We start from the raw sequence: 17,881 nt of genomic DNA, 5'->3' as shown, positions 1-17,881 counted from the left end.
ATTGCATTAATATATACAATTAATTAATGATGTATATATATATATATATAGATTTTCTTTTTCATTTTTATAAAAATGATTAAATGAAATATGATAAATAATGAGATTGTATTCTCTAACATTATAAAATATTGTTCTCAAATATTGGTCAAAACAGAAAACTTAATTTTGGAAACACATACAATCCACCCTTCTATGTTTATTACTCACCACCTTGTTGAACGAAAAAAAGGAGAGGGAAAAGAATTAATGAAATATGTTCATCGTGTTAGAACGGTAATATCAATTCTCATATTTTGAAATTGTTTGCAGAAACACCGGAAAACATTACGAATACTCGTATAAGGAGATTATATAATAAGTTCAAAAAAGAAAATCTAACATTTTTTTAGTTATAAAACTTAGTTTAGCAACCAATATCACTATCTGTTTCATTGAATTTTAAATTTTTATTGTTGTATGAAATTATGATATTCAAATATACAGAACACTTTTATAAAATTTCTAAATTTCTATTCTTATAGGGAAACATATTTAGCTACATAAATTTAATTAGGCTGAGTCAAAAATATTTTAAAGAAACCAAAAAAAGGACTCTACAAATTCAATTACATATACTGCACAATATCCCAAAGTAACAAAGTGAAATAAATTTAAAAAAAATGATGTTATTAAATATGTGCTATATTTGTTTTACAATAGGGTAATTTTTATTTATTAAAAATGGCTTTACTTCTACTTTTGAAATAATGGATAGGAACAAATTTAAGAAATGTAAAATTGGAAAAGATGTGCGAGATTTTGTCCATGATGAGTTAGGCTTTACTTTTTCCTTTGACATAGTGGATGGGAAAGAATTTAAGTAAAATAAAATTGGCACATATGTGCGAGATTTTGCTCATAATAAGTTAGGCCTGGCTGGTTCAAAAGCACTTTATGAGTAGCACTCATAAAATGGATAGAAATGAATTCGTGAGAGACATAACAAGCTTTCAGTGACATGCCAAGCTTCACCGCACAAGACATGGTACATAAGAGTCACCAAGACATGCCAAGCTTCACCACACAAAGACATGGTACGTAAGAGTCACCAAATGGTGCTTATATGGATTAATTTATTAATTTTTTCTCCAACTATTGTTATGCCTTATATTTATATGAAAATGAAGTAAAAGGGAATAATATTAGTGAATAGGTTTTATATATTCATTTTCTTACTCGTGAAAAACGTTGGAAAAAAAAAATTCACGTAAACGTTAAAAAATTATATAAAAATAAATTATTAATTTAATTTTGTTGATTTAAAAAATATAATTTATATCCTCATTAAATAATGAAAAAATGTTAAATATAAGATAAAGGTTTTCATTAATTATCTAATCCACTATCACAATAAAGACAAAATGTAGAATCACCACGACAAAATAGAAAAACCCTTAATGTGATCATGGCAATGTTCCAAGTTACTGATGAAAACAAAATCTGAGCTTCTCTATATCAGATATGAAGAATCATCCATCACCTTGATGAAATATTGGTGGGTTTGATCCAAAGATGGTTTTTATATACAAAATCCCATTCTAATTGAAATGAACCAGCCCTTAAACTGATCATGGAAATGTTCTAGGGTACTGTTGAAAACGAGATCCAGGTTTCTCTCTCTATCAAATAAGGAGAGTCATCGATCACCTTAATGAACTTGCGTCAGGTTTGATCCAAGATGGTTCTCATATACAAAATCCCATCCTAATGGATAGGTAACACCCCATTGTCGTACATATTTGATATTACTATCATTTATTGTTATTACTTAAGATTTTGGTAATGAAGGCTTGAGGGAAAGCCTAGTAAAAACTTTTAAAAGGTTTTTAAAATGTTTATATTATTTTTAATTCAATGAGAATCTTTGAATTCAAGGGACAACCCTAATTTTTTTTCCAACCTTTAGGTAGTTAGAACCAACTATCGATCTTATTCCGTGGAGATAAAAGAATATATAAGTGGGAAAATGTGGTTCTGCCTTTTTTGTCTTTTTTGAAGAAGGGAGAAGGAGAAAATTTACCTTGAGAGATGAAGGATGAGGGAAGTATGTGAACTTAAGTAGGACGCTATAGAAGGAGTGAATCTTGAGCTGGACTAGAGCTAGTGGAGAACTCCAATACATACAAAGGTTAATAAGTATTAGGCTGGACTATGGTGTCTTGATGCTTTTTATCTGAATCTAACTACTTACTGTTATCGAATGTTCTAGAGTGGACAACTCGGGAGGAGGAGGAGAAGACGTAATTTCCCTTCTCGAATGTTGTCTATAAAGGTCTTTTCCCATTTAAATTCCAAGATAAATTGTTGATCATATAAGTAATTTATGTCTAGGATTGCAATGTCTCTATGTCTTTCTTTAAATAAAGTTAATAATCTAATAAACATTCTACTGTTAAGAGGTGGATGCAATGAATGTATCTTGGCAATGGAATATTGTTGATATTTCTTGTGTTAAAGTAAGTATACTTGAATACTGAAGCTTGTATGATAGTACACAATATGAATTATTGTTGATAATTCCCGAGTTAATGCATGTCTTGTTAAATATTGGAACCTATTATGATGATATTGTTGACATAATATTATTGTTCTTACCTGTATTGATGTGAATTTTTCTAATTGTTGAATTTGTTACCTTAGCAAAATTTATGATATTCATAAGTTTGTGGAAAAATGTTTATCTTTCCAACAAAATAAATTTGAGGAAATTAAGACTCGGGTTTGTTACAACCTTAGTCTTTCCAAGTCAGCATTGGGAGGAGGGATAAATGAATTTTATCATAGGATTACCCAAGTCTAAAGGAACGAGTGTCATCACGGTGGAAGTTGATAAATTTACCAATTATGCACACTTTTGTGCATTATCTCATACTTTAAAATCGAGAATAGTTGGTACTACATTTATAGAAAAAAATAAAAATCTACATGGAAACTGTAATACCCCTCTATTTTCTACATTTAATGTTGTCTATTTTAGGCATGTACATATTATTGGATTGAATGGCTATGCAATCCATGTCTAAAATTTTGTGATGATGTGATCATTTTGATTGTTGTTAATAAAATAAATAAATGGTTGGAAAAACACTCATGAGAAAAGCACTAGAGTTAGAATATTTCTTGCCAACTTGAAAAAAGTTACTGGTGGTCAAGTCCATGTGATGGGCCTTGCCTAAAATGTCATAAAAATCCCTAGGAGAAACTAGTTACAAGTACATTGATTTAAGATGATGTGAGAGAAGGATTATGTTAAATCACTTAGTTGGAGAAAGATTCTAAGTAGGGTGGAATAAAGTGCTACATGAGAAAAAGTTAGGCTTGAAAGAAAATGAAAAGGATTCTTTATTAAAAAAAAAAGGATAACAAACCTTAAAGAAAGACACTACTAAAAATATATTAGGAAGAACTATCTAAAATAAACCACCTATGAATTAAAACGGTTATTGATTCCAAAACAGGAAGACTATAACTCGAAGGGAACTGGTGGAGATAATTCATGGTCTAGAGGAAAGTGCTTATTTATGGGTGTTTTTCTACTCAAGCAACAACTACACCTAGAATTTTGGAAATGTTTCTTTCTATATCTATTGTAAAATGTTGAATGTGTGTTCATAGTTAAGTCAATTATGTTGTTGTTGAATACTAAATGAATTGTAGAGAAAAACTACTAGAGGAAGGTTAGATTATACATATGGATAGGTGATAAAATAGTGCATGCATGTTCTGTTTAATGTTTTATGAAATTGTCATTTATGTCTGATACATGTTATCTAGAGTATATAGATGGATAGCTGCTTATGTAGAACATGAATATTATGTGTTATGTGTGATATATATTGATGATGTTTCTAGAGCATAAATTCTTTTTATACATGGATGTATGAATTTTTTTAATTCAGTAATAAGAAAAAAAATCACGATGTGAAGAACATATCGTAAATTTAGTCTAAGTGGAATTGAATGGTAGTGATAACTAGAAGAGTGTCACTATGAGAATAACATAATTCATTCTATTAGATTTAATTAAATTATTTGAATCAATTTTTATAAACAAATGGAGAGTACGAATTAGGAATACAAATAAATACCAGAACGGATAAATTGGTTTCAGAAGAGATAGACTCCAAATTGATATAGACACATAAGGAGAAGCACAATTAAATTTTATTAGGTCTTTAATGTATAACATTTCTAACGCTTACTAAAATCTAATTTAGGATTAAGCTATAGATTAGTGTAGCTTTGACCATCACCCAACGAAATTTCCTCTTCGGAGTAGGCTTCAGCTCAGGAATTGGAGCTCTAAAGGAGGTACATCTTTAAAATGATAAATTCAAGTCACGAATGAGTTAGATAACAAGACATGAAGGCGGGCATGAACGGATGCCCACCTTTGCTCCCTTTGGGAAAAGCCTATCGATTTGTGTTGGCGAATGAGGGTGACTATGAATGTACATCCTACCAGCAAGGCCATTATCCTCAACTAGCATGGTCATGGAGGACCCGGGTGGTTCAATAGAGCCTCGTCTGTGTCGATGGGATGGGAGGTGATAAATTAGTGGTTGTTGTTGGGTTCTAAAATTCTTCACTGATATATTGATTTTGGAGAAGGCATGCTTGTCGAAGCCCTCTGAGGCATCTAGATAGATGTAGTCCTTACAACTCTCTTCCACACTTCTTTACACCTTGGTTTTTATTCCGCCTCTAACGAAATCAAGCTTATCATCACCTCTCTTTTTTGTTTCGCTCGACATGATTTCTTAACCTTTCCACAAGTCTTACATAAACCTAACTAAATGACACTTAACAAAACATTAACCATTCACATGTGCAATGGTACAGACTTTGATATAGAAGAGGATGACTAACCGATGGAAATGTGTAACCTAAATTTCAAGTCATTATTGCAATTGTGGGGACTGCCTACAACTTCTCTATATATTAGCACAATCACATTTACCAATGTGGTTGATATATGGCGATAGGCATATATGAAGTATATATACAACCACATTTTCCAATGTGATTGATATACACCGATAGGCTATATCAACCAAATTAATAATTATTATGTATATTTTTTAAAAAACCAACTATATAAATAATAACAACCATATTCTTATATATTTATGTATTTATGATTATTATATTAATATTATAGCAATAATATTAACGAATAATAATAATAATAATAATTATAATAATAATAATATTAGTAATATTAATTAACAATAATAATTTCCATAACAATAATTATTATTATTTTAGTAAATGTGGTTGATAGACTCATAAGGCTTCATTTCTATCTATGACACAAATCATTGATAAATATATAATAATAATAATTATTTATTATTCATGATTTATGAAATGTAAATAAATAATTACTTCTTTTATTAAAAAAATGAAAATTAATAGGGATTTTAGAAAAAATATAAATATATGTATTTGTATTTTATTTTATAAGTTATAATGAAAAAAAAAACTAGTAATAAACATTTAAATATAAAATTTAATAAATAACAGTTAAATAGTTAATTATTTTTAAACAAACATATTTTATTTTTAATTAAATGTTATTAAAAATAATAATAATAATAATAACTAATTCATCTTTAAATAATAATAATTAATAATGGTAATAATTAATAATAATAATTAATTCTTTGTCACAATGTGACGTTGGACCATGGTTGACCGTGGTTGGCCATGGTTGAATTTAATATTCAGATAATCTTTGTCACAAAGTGACATTTGAGCATGGTTGACTGTGGTTAGCCATGGTTGATTTTAATATTGAGATAATATTTGTCACAAACAAACATTTGAGCATGGTTGACCATGGTTGACCATGGTTGACTATGTTTCACTATGGTTGACCCAAAGGAATAACAAACCATTGCGATTAATAGTAAAAGCCCAAGATTGACCATGATTGACCATGTTTGATTCTATAAAACATGCTTGACCATGATCAACCATGGGTGACCGTGGTTGACAATGATTGTCCATGATTTTTATATGGAGAATTTTTTCACAATGTGTCATCTTACCATGGTTGGTTATGGTTGACCATGATTGATATTATAAACCCAACTTAATATTAATCCCAAGGGTTTCATATTATGAACCCAAGTGATTCTACTAAAGCCCCATGATTGACCATGGTTGAAAATGGTTGACCATGATTGATATTATAAATCTAAGGGAATAATAAACCCAAGGGATTGATATTATAAACCCAAAGGAATAGTAAATCCAAGGGATTAATACAAAAACATGAAGGGATTATGAACCCAAGGGACAAATATCTTAAACCCAATGTATAAAAACCCTAAGTATTAAAAATACTAAAATAAACATGGTTGAGCATGGTTGATTTTCATATTGAGACAATCCTTGTCACAATGTGACATTGGACCATGGTTGATTATGGTTAATCATTGTTGAATAATATTCAAACCTAGGAATATGAACCATTAGGTCAATAAACCCAAGGGAATAATAAACCTAAGGGATCACAATTATAAACTGAACATATATAAACCCTAACATCAATATTATAAACCCTAAAATAAACATGGTTGATCATGGTTGACTATGCTTTATTTCCATATAGAGACAATCCTTGTCACAATGCAATGTTGGACCATGGTCAACCATGGTTGACCATGATTGATTTTCATATCGAGACAATCTTTGTGGGACGAAACGTCAGATAATAGTTGACCATGCTTGATTTCCATATCCAACCTTGTTTGACCATGGTTGAACATGGTTTGCTATGATTGACCATCGTTGAAAATGATTAATATTATAACCCCAATGGATTGATATTATAAACCCAAGGGATTAATACTAAAACCCTAGGGGATTATGAACCCAAAGGGCTAATATTATAAACCCGACATATACAGACCATAAGATAAATGTTGTAGACACTAAAATAATCATGATTGAGAATTGTTGATTTTCATATTGAGATAATCCTTACAAAAAGTCAATGTTGGACCATGGTTGACCAAGGTTGACATCATAATAAGCTATGGTTGATTGGGGAATAATTAACCCAAGCGATTGATATTATAAACCCAAATGAAGAATAACCCTAAAGGAATAATGCTAAAACCCTAAGAGATTATGAACTTAAGGAAATAATATTACACCCAAAGAACTAATATTGTAAATCCAAAATATAAAATCCCTAAAATAAATATTAAAAATAGTAAAATAAACATGATTAAGTAACTAATATATTAAATAAATAATATATATATTACATAATTCACCTATGTGGAGGCATTGTATCAAAATCATTCATAGCCTTTAAGTTTATCTATGGTTATCATTATCTCTTTTAATAATAGTTGTAACAAACTATGATTTAACATTCTAATATGTTTAATACTAATAGATTTATTGACAATGGGTTTTTAATATAGTAAGTTGGTTTTGTTAATTAAGAGAAAGAGAGATATTCATTTAAAGTGTGTTAGTAACGAGGAGGCACAATTCTAAATACTTCATTTAGGTTCAAAGATTATATCAAAATTATTTATATGGTTTTTAATGTTATTTTTCTGTCGTTATGTTTTTTTAATAATAAATGTAATTATTTTTTTTGACATGTTTAATAATAACAATGTTATTAACAATGAGTTTTGTTGGAAGTAAAAAAGAGAGACGCTCATTTATTGTGCGTTTGTGATGGAATACACAACTCTACAACTAGTTAGATAGGAATAGCGAGTACATGTCCTAATTTAAAGTTGATTTTGGGTATATGTATTCATTTGTAGTGTTATTATTACATAGCTTTAAATTTTATATTTTCTTCAATTATAAGAATGTTAATTTATTATTTTAAGAGTTTTATTCACTTCTGAACTTTATTAATTTATAGGTAGTTAATTAAAGCATAATATGTAAAGAGGGGTGTATGTGTGTTTATCCTTATTTAGTTTAGTTAGGGAGATATAAATTTGATAAAACAAATAATATATGGAAGATGTATTATTATATGAAAATAGAGTTGAGTTAGAGTTTCCTATTTTAATGTCACTCAATGATTTAATTTTGTAATCATGGATCTTTCTTTTGTCTAAGAAAGAATGTTAATGAGAGGATTTTATGCATTGAGTAGGCGTAGGATGTTTAAGTGATTTTAATGGTTTGGGTTCGAGTTATTGTAAAAAAAAATTGAGATAATGGATAAAGATGTGATTGGAATGTTTTGATTTACATTTTTTGTTGTTAATATTTTACATTCAACTAGGCCTCTGGAGGGATGCTGAATAACAAAAAATGCAAGATCTACACCTGGAATGTCTCTGACCAAATCAGGCAAAGAATCTCTTTGATTCTGGACATCCTAGTGCAAAGGAATTGGAGTTACTTCTCTTATCTTGGTCTGCCTTTAGCCAAAGAAACAGTCAAGGTTGAGATATGGGCCAAACACATAGAAAAGATGAGAGGTCTCCTTCAAAGTTGGGGAGTTTCTTGGCTAAATCTGGCAGGTAGAACGACCCTTATAAAGGCTTTCCTCTCCACTCTCCCCATCTACCAATATGTGGTCACTTTGGCTCCCGCTAGTACACATAAGCACATGGAACTATTAATGAGAAGTTTCCTCTGGCAGAGGGGAAAGCAAGAATCTAAGAAATTTAGCCTTGTCAAATGGGATCAAGTCATCCTTCCCTATAACAAAGGTGGGCTAGCCATTAAAATTCTGAGCTTCTCCAACCGGGCTATGGGCTTTAAATTAATTTGGAGAATCCTCACCGGCAAAGGCTCTTGGTGGGTGGAAGTATTGAAGAGGAAATACTTGAATGGAACAAATTCTAATCTACTTTCCGAAATAATAGCTGAAAGATCTTGCACCCCTGTTTGGAAGCTAATTAAAAAAATCCTTCCACAGTTCAGAGAGAACATTTCCAAAGTACCTGGAAGTGGCAAGGAGGTCAATATTTGGACTGATAGAATCATGGGTGCCAGACCAAGAAACCACCTCCAAAATCTCAGGCCTCTGCACATTTGGATGGAAGCTAAAAACTTAACCTCCTTGTACGATATTTCAATATGGGATCAAAATACTTGGCAGGGCTGGAAGGACCTTCAAATTCCCAATGAACTCAGAGATCTATGGCTTAATCTTAAGGTCTCCCTCACAGGCGCTGCACCCACCAACAGAGGGGCTGAAGATAGGTATATATGGGACCCAAGCGGTGGGAAATTCACTGTCAAAGATGGTTACAAATTCCTCCAGGCATCCACTTCAACAGCCAAATGGAACCTCTTCACAACTGTATGGAAATCAGAATGCATACCAAAGGTCAAACATTTCAATTGGACTCTCCTCAAAGGAAAGGTGCTTACAGCTGAAAATCTAAGGAAAAGAGGGATCTTGGGGCCATCAATATGTTGCTTCTGTCGCGCTGAGGAGGAGAGTAGCCACCACCTATTCTTCCACTGCCCCCTCGCTCAAAGCTGTTGGACTCAGATAATCAGACCAATGAAAATTGAAGAGACTTTTGATCCAGTATGCTCCCTTCAAAAAAACTAGGTAAAATGTTATCATTTTCCTAATAAAGGCAAAAAAAATATCATCCGTATGTGGAAATGCATCCCAGCTACCCTTAGTTGGCAAATCTGGTTAGCTAGGAATAACTGTATTTTTAATGGCAAGAAGCCCAATCCTGCCCGCATATTGGCAAAAACAACAACGCTCATATCTGAAACAATAAGTGCAAACTTGGTCACCCCTCCAGACCAATCAAGCTGGCACAAAGAAGAGATGGAATGGTATAACAAATTCTGCATCAACCACAGCAACAAACAACTAGCACACCCCAAATATTGCACGAGAAGAATACACTGGAAGCTCAGAGGCACAAAGGAAGAAGTAAGTCAATGGATCCTAGATCAGAATCGCCCTACTTTGCATTTCGACGGGGCCTCCAAAAATAACCCGGGGGAAGCTGGAGCAGGGGGTATCATAAAGGACAACCAAGGCAAAACTCTTGTAAGCTATGAATGGGGATTGGGCCAAATGTCTAACAACTTGGCAGAAGCTTACAGCCTCTACTTAGGCACCATCATTCTGAACCAGCTGAGAATTAGGAATCCAATAATAGTGGGAGACTTGACCATTGTCATTGTAGCTATGGTGTCGGGAACAAATTTTAAAAAAGAGGCCCTTAATAATGTAAAGCTCAAGATTGAGGATAACATCAAAAAAATGGGAGACACGACCTTCAAACATGTCCTAAGAGACAACAACACAGAAGTGGATCACTATGCCACTAAGGCATCCAACAGACAGATCGGCCAAGTTAAGGAAAATGACTTCATATATGAAAAATCAATCCCGTAGTCGGCTTAACTGCCTGTCAAACTCTCCGACCAGTCATACCAACATTCATCCGACCTTCTGTCTAATCATTCCCCACCGTCCTTCTTGTGATCTCTGGCCAAACTCAGTCAAGTCGCACGTTTCTTGCCATGCTTTGAATTTCGATCCCCCCTTCTCCATGTCCACCAATCATTATTTTTGGATCGATCACAGGATCTCGATGTCCCAGTTTTCTCATGACTCTCCCACGCAGAATTTAGGTAGGAGTCTTTTTAAGATCTCCTTAGACTGCTGCAAAGATTTTAAGCCTGTTGCTAATCCTAGATAGACCATTGAGTTCATGTCGCACTCTCGGCCCGCTCACCCTCCCACTCCACTCTATATATTATCCAACCCTTCTCTCTACGAGCACATCAGAAACACGTCCCTATACTCGCAGGAGAGTAAAGGTTCTATATCTGGCAATCAGCTCAAGAAGTTCTGCATCAAGAGAGGCCGCCATCCGTTCAACACTATTGTGAGATTGTTCTCCAAAGCTTCCAGGGAAGTTAGCAATCTCCAAGCTTGGAAGACCGCCTTCAGCTCGGCCGCTCTTCTCCTCCACGACAGTTTGGTAAATCTCTGTGCCTGGTCCTTCATTTTAAGCGTGATTTCTCCCCTGTTCTGCTCCCTCTTCTTGGCATTTTCCCCCTTTCTTTCAGGTCTCCCTTTCCTTCTTCTCCACCCCAGTTCCTTCTCCCTGTTCCCGCACTGCATCTCCTTCCCCATCAGCTCCCTAGAAATGGCAGAGATCTCGGAAAACAGAGTGCATGCTGAGGCTCCGGAAAATCGAGAGCAGCCCGAGAATCCTCTAGACAGAGTGATTGCAAACAACAACTGCTCGCTATGTAAAGCCCATTTCTTTATGATAGCAAGGTTTGTCAAACATTTCAACGAGCTCAAGGAGGAATTTCAGGCAGATAGCAGATCAAAGAGAAAGAAACTGGAAAAAAAAAAGCAGAGATAGAAAGCCTAAAGGAAAAATGCAAACACATGGAGGAGGCAATCACCCACATCAAATCCATCACTCAATGTATGCAAGCTGAGACTTCAACCAGAGCAAGCGTGAAGAAAGAACCCCAGATTGATGACTCTATCAATCAGCTCTAGTAATCCGACTAATGACTAGCAAATTTTGTCTTCTCGTAGGTCTGTTTGTAAGGCTATACAGCCGTTTTCTTTTCCAATCTGCACTACTCAAGTTTGCCTATAAGAAGTCAGGGTCTGCGAACCCATTTCGGACTTCTCTTTATCTACTTCCATCCACTTATGTAACAGGACTTAGCTCCAAGCAGTTTTATAATATATAAGTACCCGATCATGTTAAAAAAAAATATTTTACATTCAACTATATGTGTGTAGATTTTGGATACAAATAGTCTTTTAAAGATTTTATTTATGTTTCAATGTTCTAGAGTTTGTAGTTTTCTAATCTTGATTACCATGGAATGGTAATTTAACCCTTGAACTAAAATTTGTTTGAATATTAGTGAATTATTGTTAACATTTACTTACCATGAAATTTTTACCTCATCACTCCCCACTCTATGTTTTGAATATTTTGAGATCTAATGTTATCCAAATATTGATAACTCTCAAATATTCACTTGAGAAATATGAAATTATAAGCATTTTAAGAAAATAAAAAATATAAAGAGTGAAAAATGAGGAAACTTTATGTCAAATGTGTTACACTAAAAAATGTCACCATGGCTATTTACAGTTAGTATGGCTCTATCAACAGTCATACTATCCTCCTGGGCAAGTCTTATCCCTCTGCTCTCCATGTCAAACTCCAAAAAGAGAGAAAGTCTTTGTAAATGTGTTTATCTCTGGGTACACAGATTCTCTCGGCCTTACCTGCGTATACGCACCTAATGTTCACAAAAACTGCGTACTTGTACGCTCTGTATGTAAAGGGGCAGGTGCATACCCCTGTAAAGGTCAAAAGGCGCAAGTTTCACTCCAAAAAAGTTACTTGTGGTCATTTCTAGAGGCTTCTAGAAGTATGTTTGACGTGTATGAAGCGCCTCCAGATGGTTCATGTACCCCTACCAAAGAGGAACTTATCCCATCAATAAGGGAGCTATCCCATCCAAAGAGGGGATTATCCCATTGATGGTGGACCTGATTAACTTCCTCTTGAGCACTATAAATACAGGCATTGGGCCAGAAGGAGGGGAGGTTGGAAGCTAAACATTTCTAAGGGTAGATGCTGCTGGAATTAGGACTCCCATTTAGAAGCTTGTGAGGAGAGATTACCATCTTTGCTTGTTCTATTTGGAAGTGGGTGAGCTTTGTCAAAGTAAAGGAGAACTCTTGATGGACCCTGGGAGGGACTTGCACAACACCAAGGCGCAGGTTGTAATTGTTCCTTTTGTTTCCTATTAATGCAAATGAGTCCATTCTTCTCAATAACTTGTTATTTATGAGTTGTTTCATGTACTCCTTGGTCTATGTGTTAAATATGTTTTATTTTATGAGATTATCAAGTGTTATTTAATCGTTTGATTGCTAGTGAATGCAGGTTTCGAAGTGAAGGAGGAGCTCATCCGGATCAGCGAGGCCGGACTGCTACAACAGCGTTGGACTACAGGTAGGATCTAAACACTAGATTTCTTATATAGTAAATGCATATTTAGAGAAGGATTGCTCTTGTTTGTCTTGTTTGTCACTAGAGAGTCTTAGGCTCCTAGGGAGGTTGGTTGTGTCCGCACTATCGACTCTTTCCGCCTGACAAAATGGCGACTCCACTGGGGAATCCATTGATGAGAAAGATTTTTCCTTTGTATGCAACTTTGATTTGAGAAAAGTCATTTATTTTCTGGTTTTTGGCTTGTGACTTTGTATTTGGGTGGGTTAGCTTAGGGTTAGATTGAATTTAGTTTTTCTTGGTTTTTTCAGTAGTACGCACCTTCTGAGTATTGCACAGTGCGTACCTGTACGCACTGTTGCTGTGTGCACAGAGCGGGCCCGCACCTGTCTTAACAGGTTGCCTGCGTACCCTGCTAAAAATTAAGAAATTTCCATTTTTTACATTTTTCCTCTTAGATTTTGCTTTTTCTTAGTTTTTACTGCCCAGTTCCATTAGTCTCCTATCAAAGATCTTCACCTGAACTTGTTTCGATAGCATTGAGTGTTTTAGTGGATTTCATAGAAGTTTAAGCCCTAAGGTTTGATTTTTGGGTAGGTCCTGTAGTGACTTTGGCGGTAGAAGATGTCAAGCCTTAGATCTCCCTGGTTTTGTCAGCCTTCTTAGGAGTCGGACCTGTCATAAAGTCTACCTGTGAGAGCAACTTACCTTTGAGTTGTCTCTTTGGCAAATTTTGAAGTGCTTGTTGATTGAGTATTGAATTCCATTTTACATAAAGAGAAAAAATATTTGAGTTTTGTTTTGACTGGTCTTTTGATTCTGCATTAGCTGGTCCTTGGCTTGATTATGGTCAAGTAAAACAACCTAGAATCATCTTTGTGGGCTTTTGCCTCGTTAGGCTTTCTTTAGACTAAATTTCTTTTTGATTTGCTTGTGAGTCAATTTCTCATAGCTTTTATAGATTTTGAGATTGATTTTCATTAAAATAGATTTATATGCTTTATTAAATAAGAAAAATACAAAAACATCTCCTTTGACAAGTTTTGTTTCAAGTATCTTTGAGGCATTTTGAAAGAAAAAGAATTTTTCGTGCACGTAAAGAGTGGTCATGTTTGTATGCTTGGAAAGATAAAGAGAATTGTTTCTTTGATTGTCTTTACTAAGAAAGTTGTTTTCTATAAAATTTGCATTTTCCAACTCTCTTAGTTAGGAGTTTCATTGAAAGAGAAAAGTAGCGTAAATCATCTTAGGTGAATCTTTGTAGTGGTTTGAGTCGAGTCTACACACCATTGGTTTCATTTCCGCTACCTTTTGTCTTTAAGAAAAACCATAAAATTGACGCTTAAAGTAAAATCAACTTAGTAACTTTTATTTACTAGGGCTCTGAAACACCAATTTAGATCAGGCTAGTGTCTTGGAGTAGGAGAGTAATTAACTCTCCAAGACAACAAAACCAAACAAGTAGCTTATCTTGTGATAGAATAAATCCAATTGTCTCATTTGTACTCTGGGAAAGCTCCTCTTAAAGGAGAAGCATGAGCTCGTGTCTGAACCAGTGAGGGGATCAATCCTCCCTCGTTGGGAACGACGCCAGACACGCACGTATTACAAACGGTAAACCTCGGATTAACCATTGTCGAGGAGCCAGGGGTCACTTGTTGGTAAACCTTGGATTATTGTCAAGGAACCGGCAAGGGGATTGAGCTTGATACTCTGCCCTTGCATGCTGTCGGAGTGTAGACTGTTCCCCCAGGTGCATTTGTTGCGGTTGGTAACCTTAGTGACCATTATCTTTAGGGTTCTACCGAGGTGACGGTGGAGGGAAGATCCCACTGTACCTAGAGCACACGTCGGCTAGACTCACTTGGATTTTCCGGGGGGTTCACTTCACTCGAGACGGTTAAAGTGGAGGAAATTGTGCCGGTCTATTCATTAAGCAGGTTGCCGGGGTAATTGTTCCACCCGCCACTTCTGTACTAAATCCGGCAATGTTGGGTTTCATCTCCAACTAGCGTTTTTGGTCTGGAAGGCTACTGTTTGTGCTTGGTTTGACGCCCTAGATTCTTTAGGCGTGTGATTCTAATTTGTTTGGTTCTTTAATGACTTTAGGTGGTTTGATTTGAGATTTTACTTTGTTTTCATGTGTAGTAGTTAAAAGTTTTTAGCTGTGGCAGAATTACCGAGACAGTCCCGTAGACTTCGAGGCAAGTCACCTAAGATTGTTACCGGATCTGATTTGTTGAGGAAACTCCGTAGATCACGGGGTAGATCTCCTGAAGACGTCCCGGGTCAGTACGAAGGATTGAAGGTCCTTGTAACTCCTCCTAGTGGCAGTAAAGTAGGTTCACCTGAAGAAGGAGAATCTTCCTTGGTAGTCCATCCAGATTACCAAAGTCTAGAGACAGGTTATAATCCCGAAGTTCTTACAGTTTCTGAGCTTGTTGGTAGTTTTTCGTCTACTAGTGATATAGGCGAAGAACTTGAAATATCTGAACCTGTTACTCCGACTTCTAGTGTTCCAGATTCACCAAGAGTAGAACGCGTTATCACCGAAAATCTTCCTACTGGTTTGATTGCTATTGAAGAACTTGCTCCAGAGGAAGAAATAGGCGTCTCTAACCTTGAAGATCAACTTACTATTGAGCTCAAGGAGCGTGAATCTATCTTTTATAGTCCTCCTAGAAGTACTACTTGGTACCTTTCGTTAACCAATTATTTAGACAACTCAGGGATAGGTTTTTCTACAACTCATACTCCTTTTCCACCTGGAGGTATTTATACTCCTGTAAATATGTCTGGTCAGTCGTCCGTGTCTACTCAAACTCATGAATCTTTCTTACACGGTGGTCCTTCTGTTCCCACCGCGTATCAATCACTTTCTGGTACCTTCGCGGGGGCATCTCCTCAATCCATTGATCATGGGTTATTAGCTAGAAACAATGGTAATAAACCGTTGGGTGTAGGAGACATTTACATGATGTCAGGTTCAGTTCTCGTTTCTCAACCTCAAGGTGGCCAATTACCGCCTGGGGGGCAGCCTCAATTAACCCCTGGGGGGCAACCTCAAGGTACACAAATTATGTCTGGTGGGCAGCCTCAAGGTCAGTATGTACCTATCATGCAATACATGCCTCAAGGTCAACCCCAGCCTCAATATGTACCCCAAGGTCAACCTCAATATCAATATTTACCTCAAGGGTATCAACCCCAAGGGTATCAACCTCAAGGGTATCAACCTCAAGGTCAAGGTCAACCCCAGTATCAATATTTACCCCCAGGTTATCAACCTTAGGGTCAATACTCGAGTCAAGGTTATCAACCACCTCAGGGTCAGTCATATGTTCAAGGTATGGGAACTGTACCTTTCAATTATCAATCCTATCCTCAATCCGGTTACGGATCTCAATATTCTCAACCTGTTACGGGTCAATACCCCAGAATGATAGTGTGGGATCCATCACACGGTCAACAGGTGTTGCAGCCAAGTATACAGTTGGTACCTCAAGCTGGACAACCCGTAGTTTCTGGTTCACCCCAACAACCGCAACCTGTCCAGTCAAATGTTCAAACTTCTGTAACTTCGGTAGTTACTCAGCCGCCAATTTCACCTAGTACTCCATCTCAAACGACTGCTGCAACTACCGCAACATCTACCGCACTTACTTCTGGAGTATCGACAGCTCCAGTTTCTACTCTCTCTGCAACCACTCCTCAGACATCTTTACCGTTGTCTGGATCTACGATTCAAACCACGGTCCAGATGCCTATAGGTCAGCCTGGTATAAGTACGGTTGTCACTACACAACCTCAATTTGTTCATCAACCGTACCAGGGACAGTACCAATATGGGCAAGTTGTCCAGCAGTCGGTTTACCAGTATCAACCATCTCCTGGGTACACTTATCAACAACCTCAACAACCCCAGTACGGTCCAGTTAATCCTGGTTTTCCAGGAGGATATAATATCCCTAATGTGATTCCTGTTCCTAGTTATCCTGGATATCCTCCTCCTGGGACTGGTCTTGTGACCCAGAGTTTTAGAGATCCTAACCGGCAATTACCGTTTATTGCAACTTTGGATTTACCAGACTTGACGCACCTAACGAATGATCCAGTTCAATATCTTCCGTTCTGGCCGCCAATGCCAAATAAGTTGCCCAATGATATACCCAAGTTCGAAGGTAAGTCTGGAGAGGATCCGTCTAATCATGTGATGACTTACCACCTCTGGTGTGCTTCAAATTCTATCTCGAATGATTCGATCCGCTTACGTCTTTTCTAGCGTACACTCATTGGTCTTGCAGCCAAGTGGTACATTGAGTTACCACGGGCCTCTTTTTACAATTTTAGCCAGTTAGCTACCTTGTTCTTAACTCACTTTCAGTTGCTGGTCAGATACGATAACGACATGGAGTTATTAACTTCACTAAAACAATCGACGTCCACGTATATTTCTGATCACATTCATGAGTGGAGACGTCGAAGAAGGTTGGTGAAAGTTTTTATTCCGGACCAAATCTTAGTTGAATGGTTTGTTAAATCATTATTACCGAAGATTACTGAAGATATAGCTAAGGCCGGAGTAGTTACTGAGGAGCAAGTCATTGCTCAGGCACAGTACCTTGACTTAGTTTATACTCAGTCAGGTACATTACACGAGAAGATCCCAGACCTTCCAAAATAGAATCAAATCGCTGCTGCTCCTTCGGGATCTCATGCCGCTGATGGTATGATTGGTACGGTGAACACAAAGAGCAAGAAGAAATCTTCCAAGAATTCTACTACTCCTATAATCACCTTGCCTGATTCCCCGACAAGAGAGTCTTCTCCTAAACTTTCCACCGATATTCACGCTG

This window comes from Pinus tabuliformis, chromosome J (genome assembly GCF_031772625.1).
Source record: "Pinus tabuliformis cultivar Carrire ecotype Pingquan chromosome J, CPIR1, whole genome shotgun sequence".
Taxonomy (NCBI): Eukaryota; Viridiplantae; Streptophyta; class Pinopsida; order Pinales; family Pinaceae; genus Pinus; species Pinus tabuliformis.
This window is presented reverse-complemented; position numbering follows the sequence as displayed.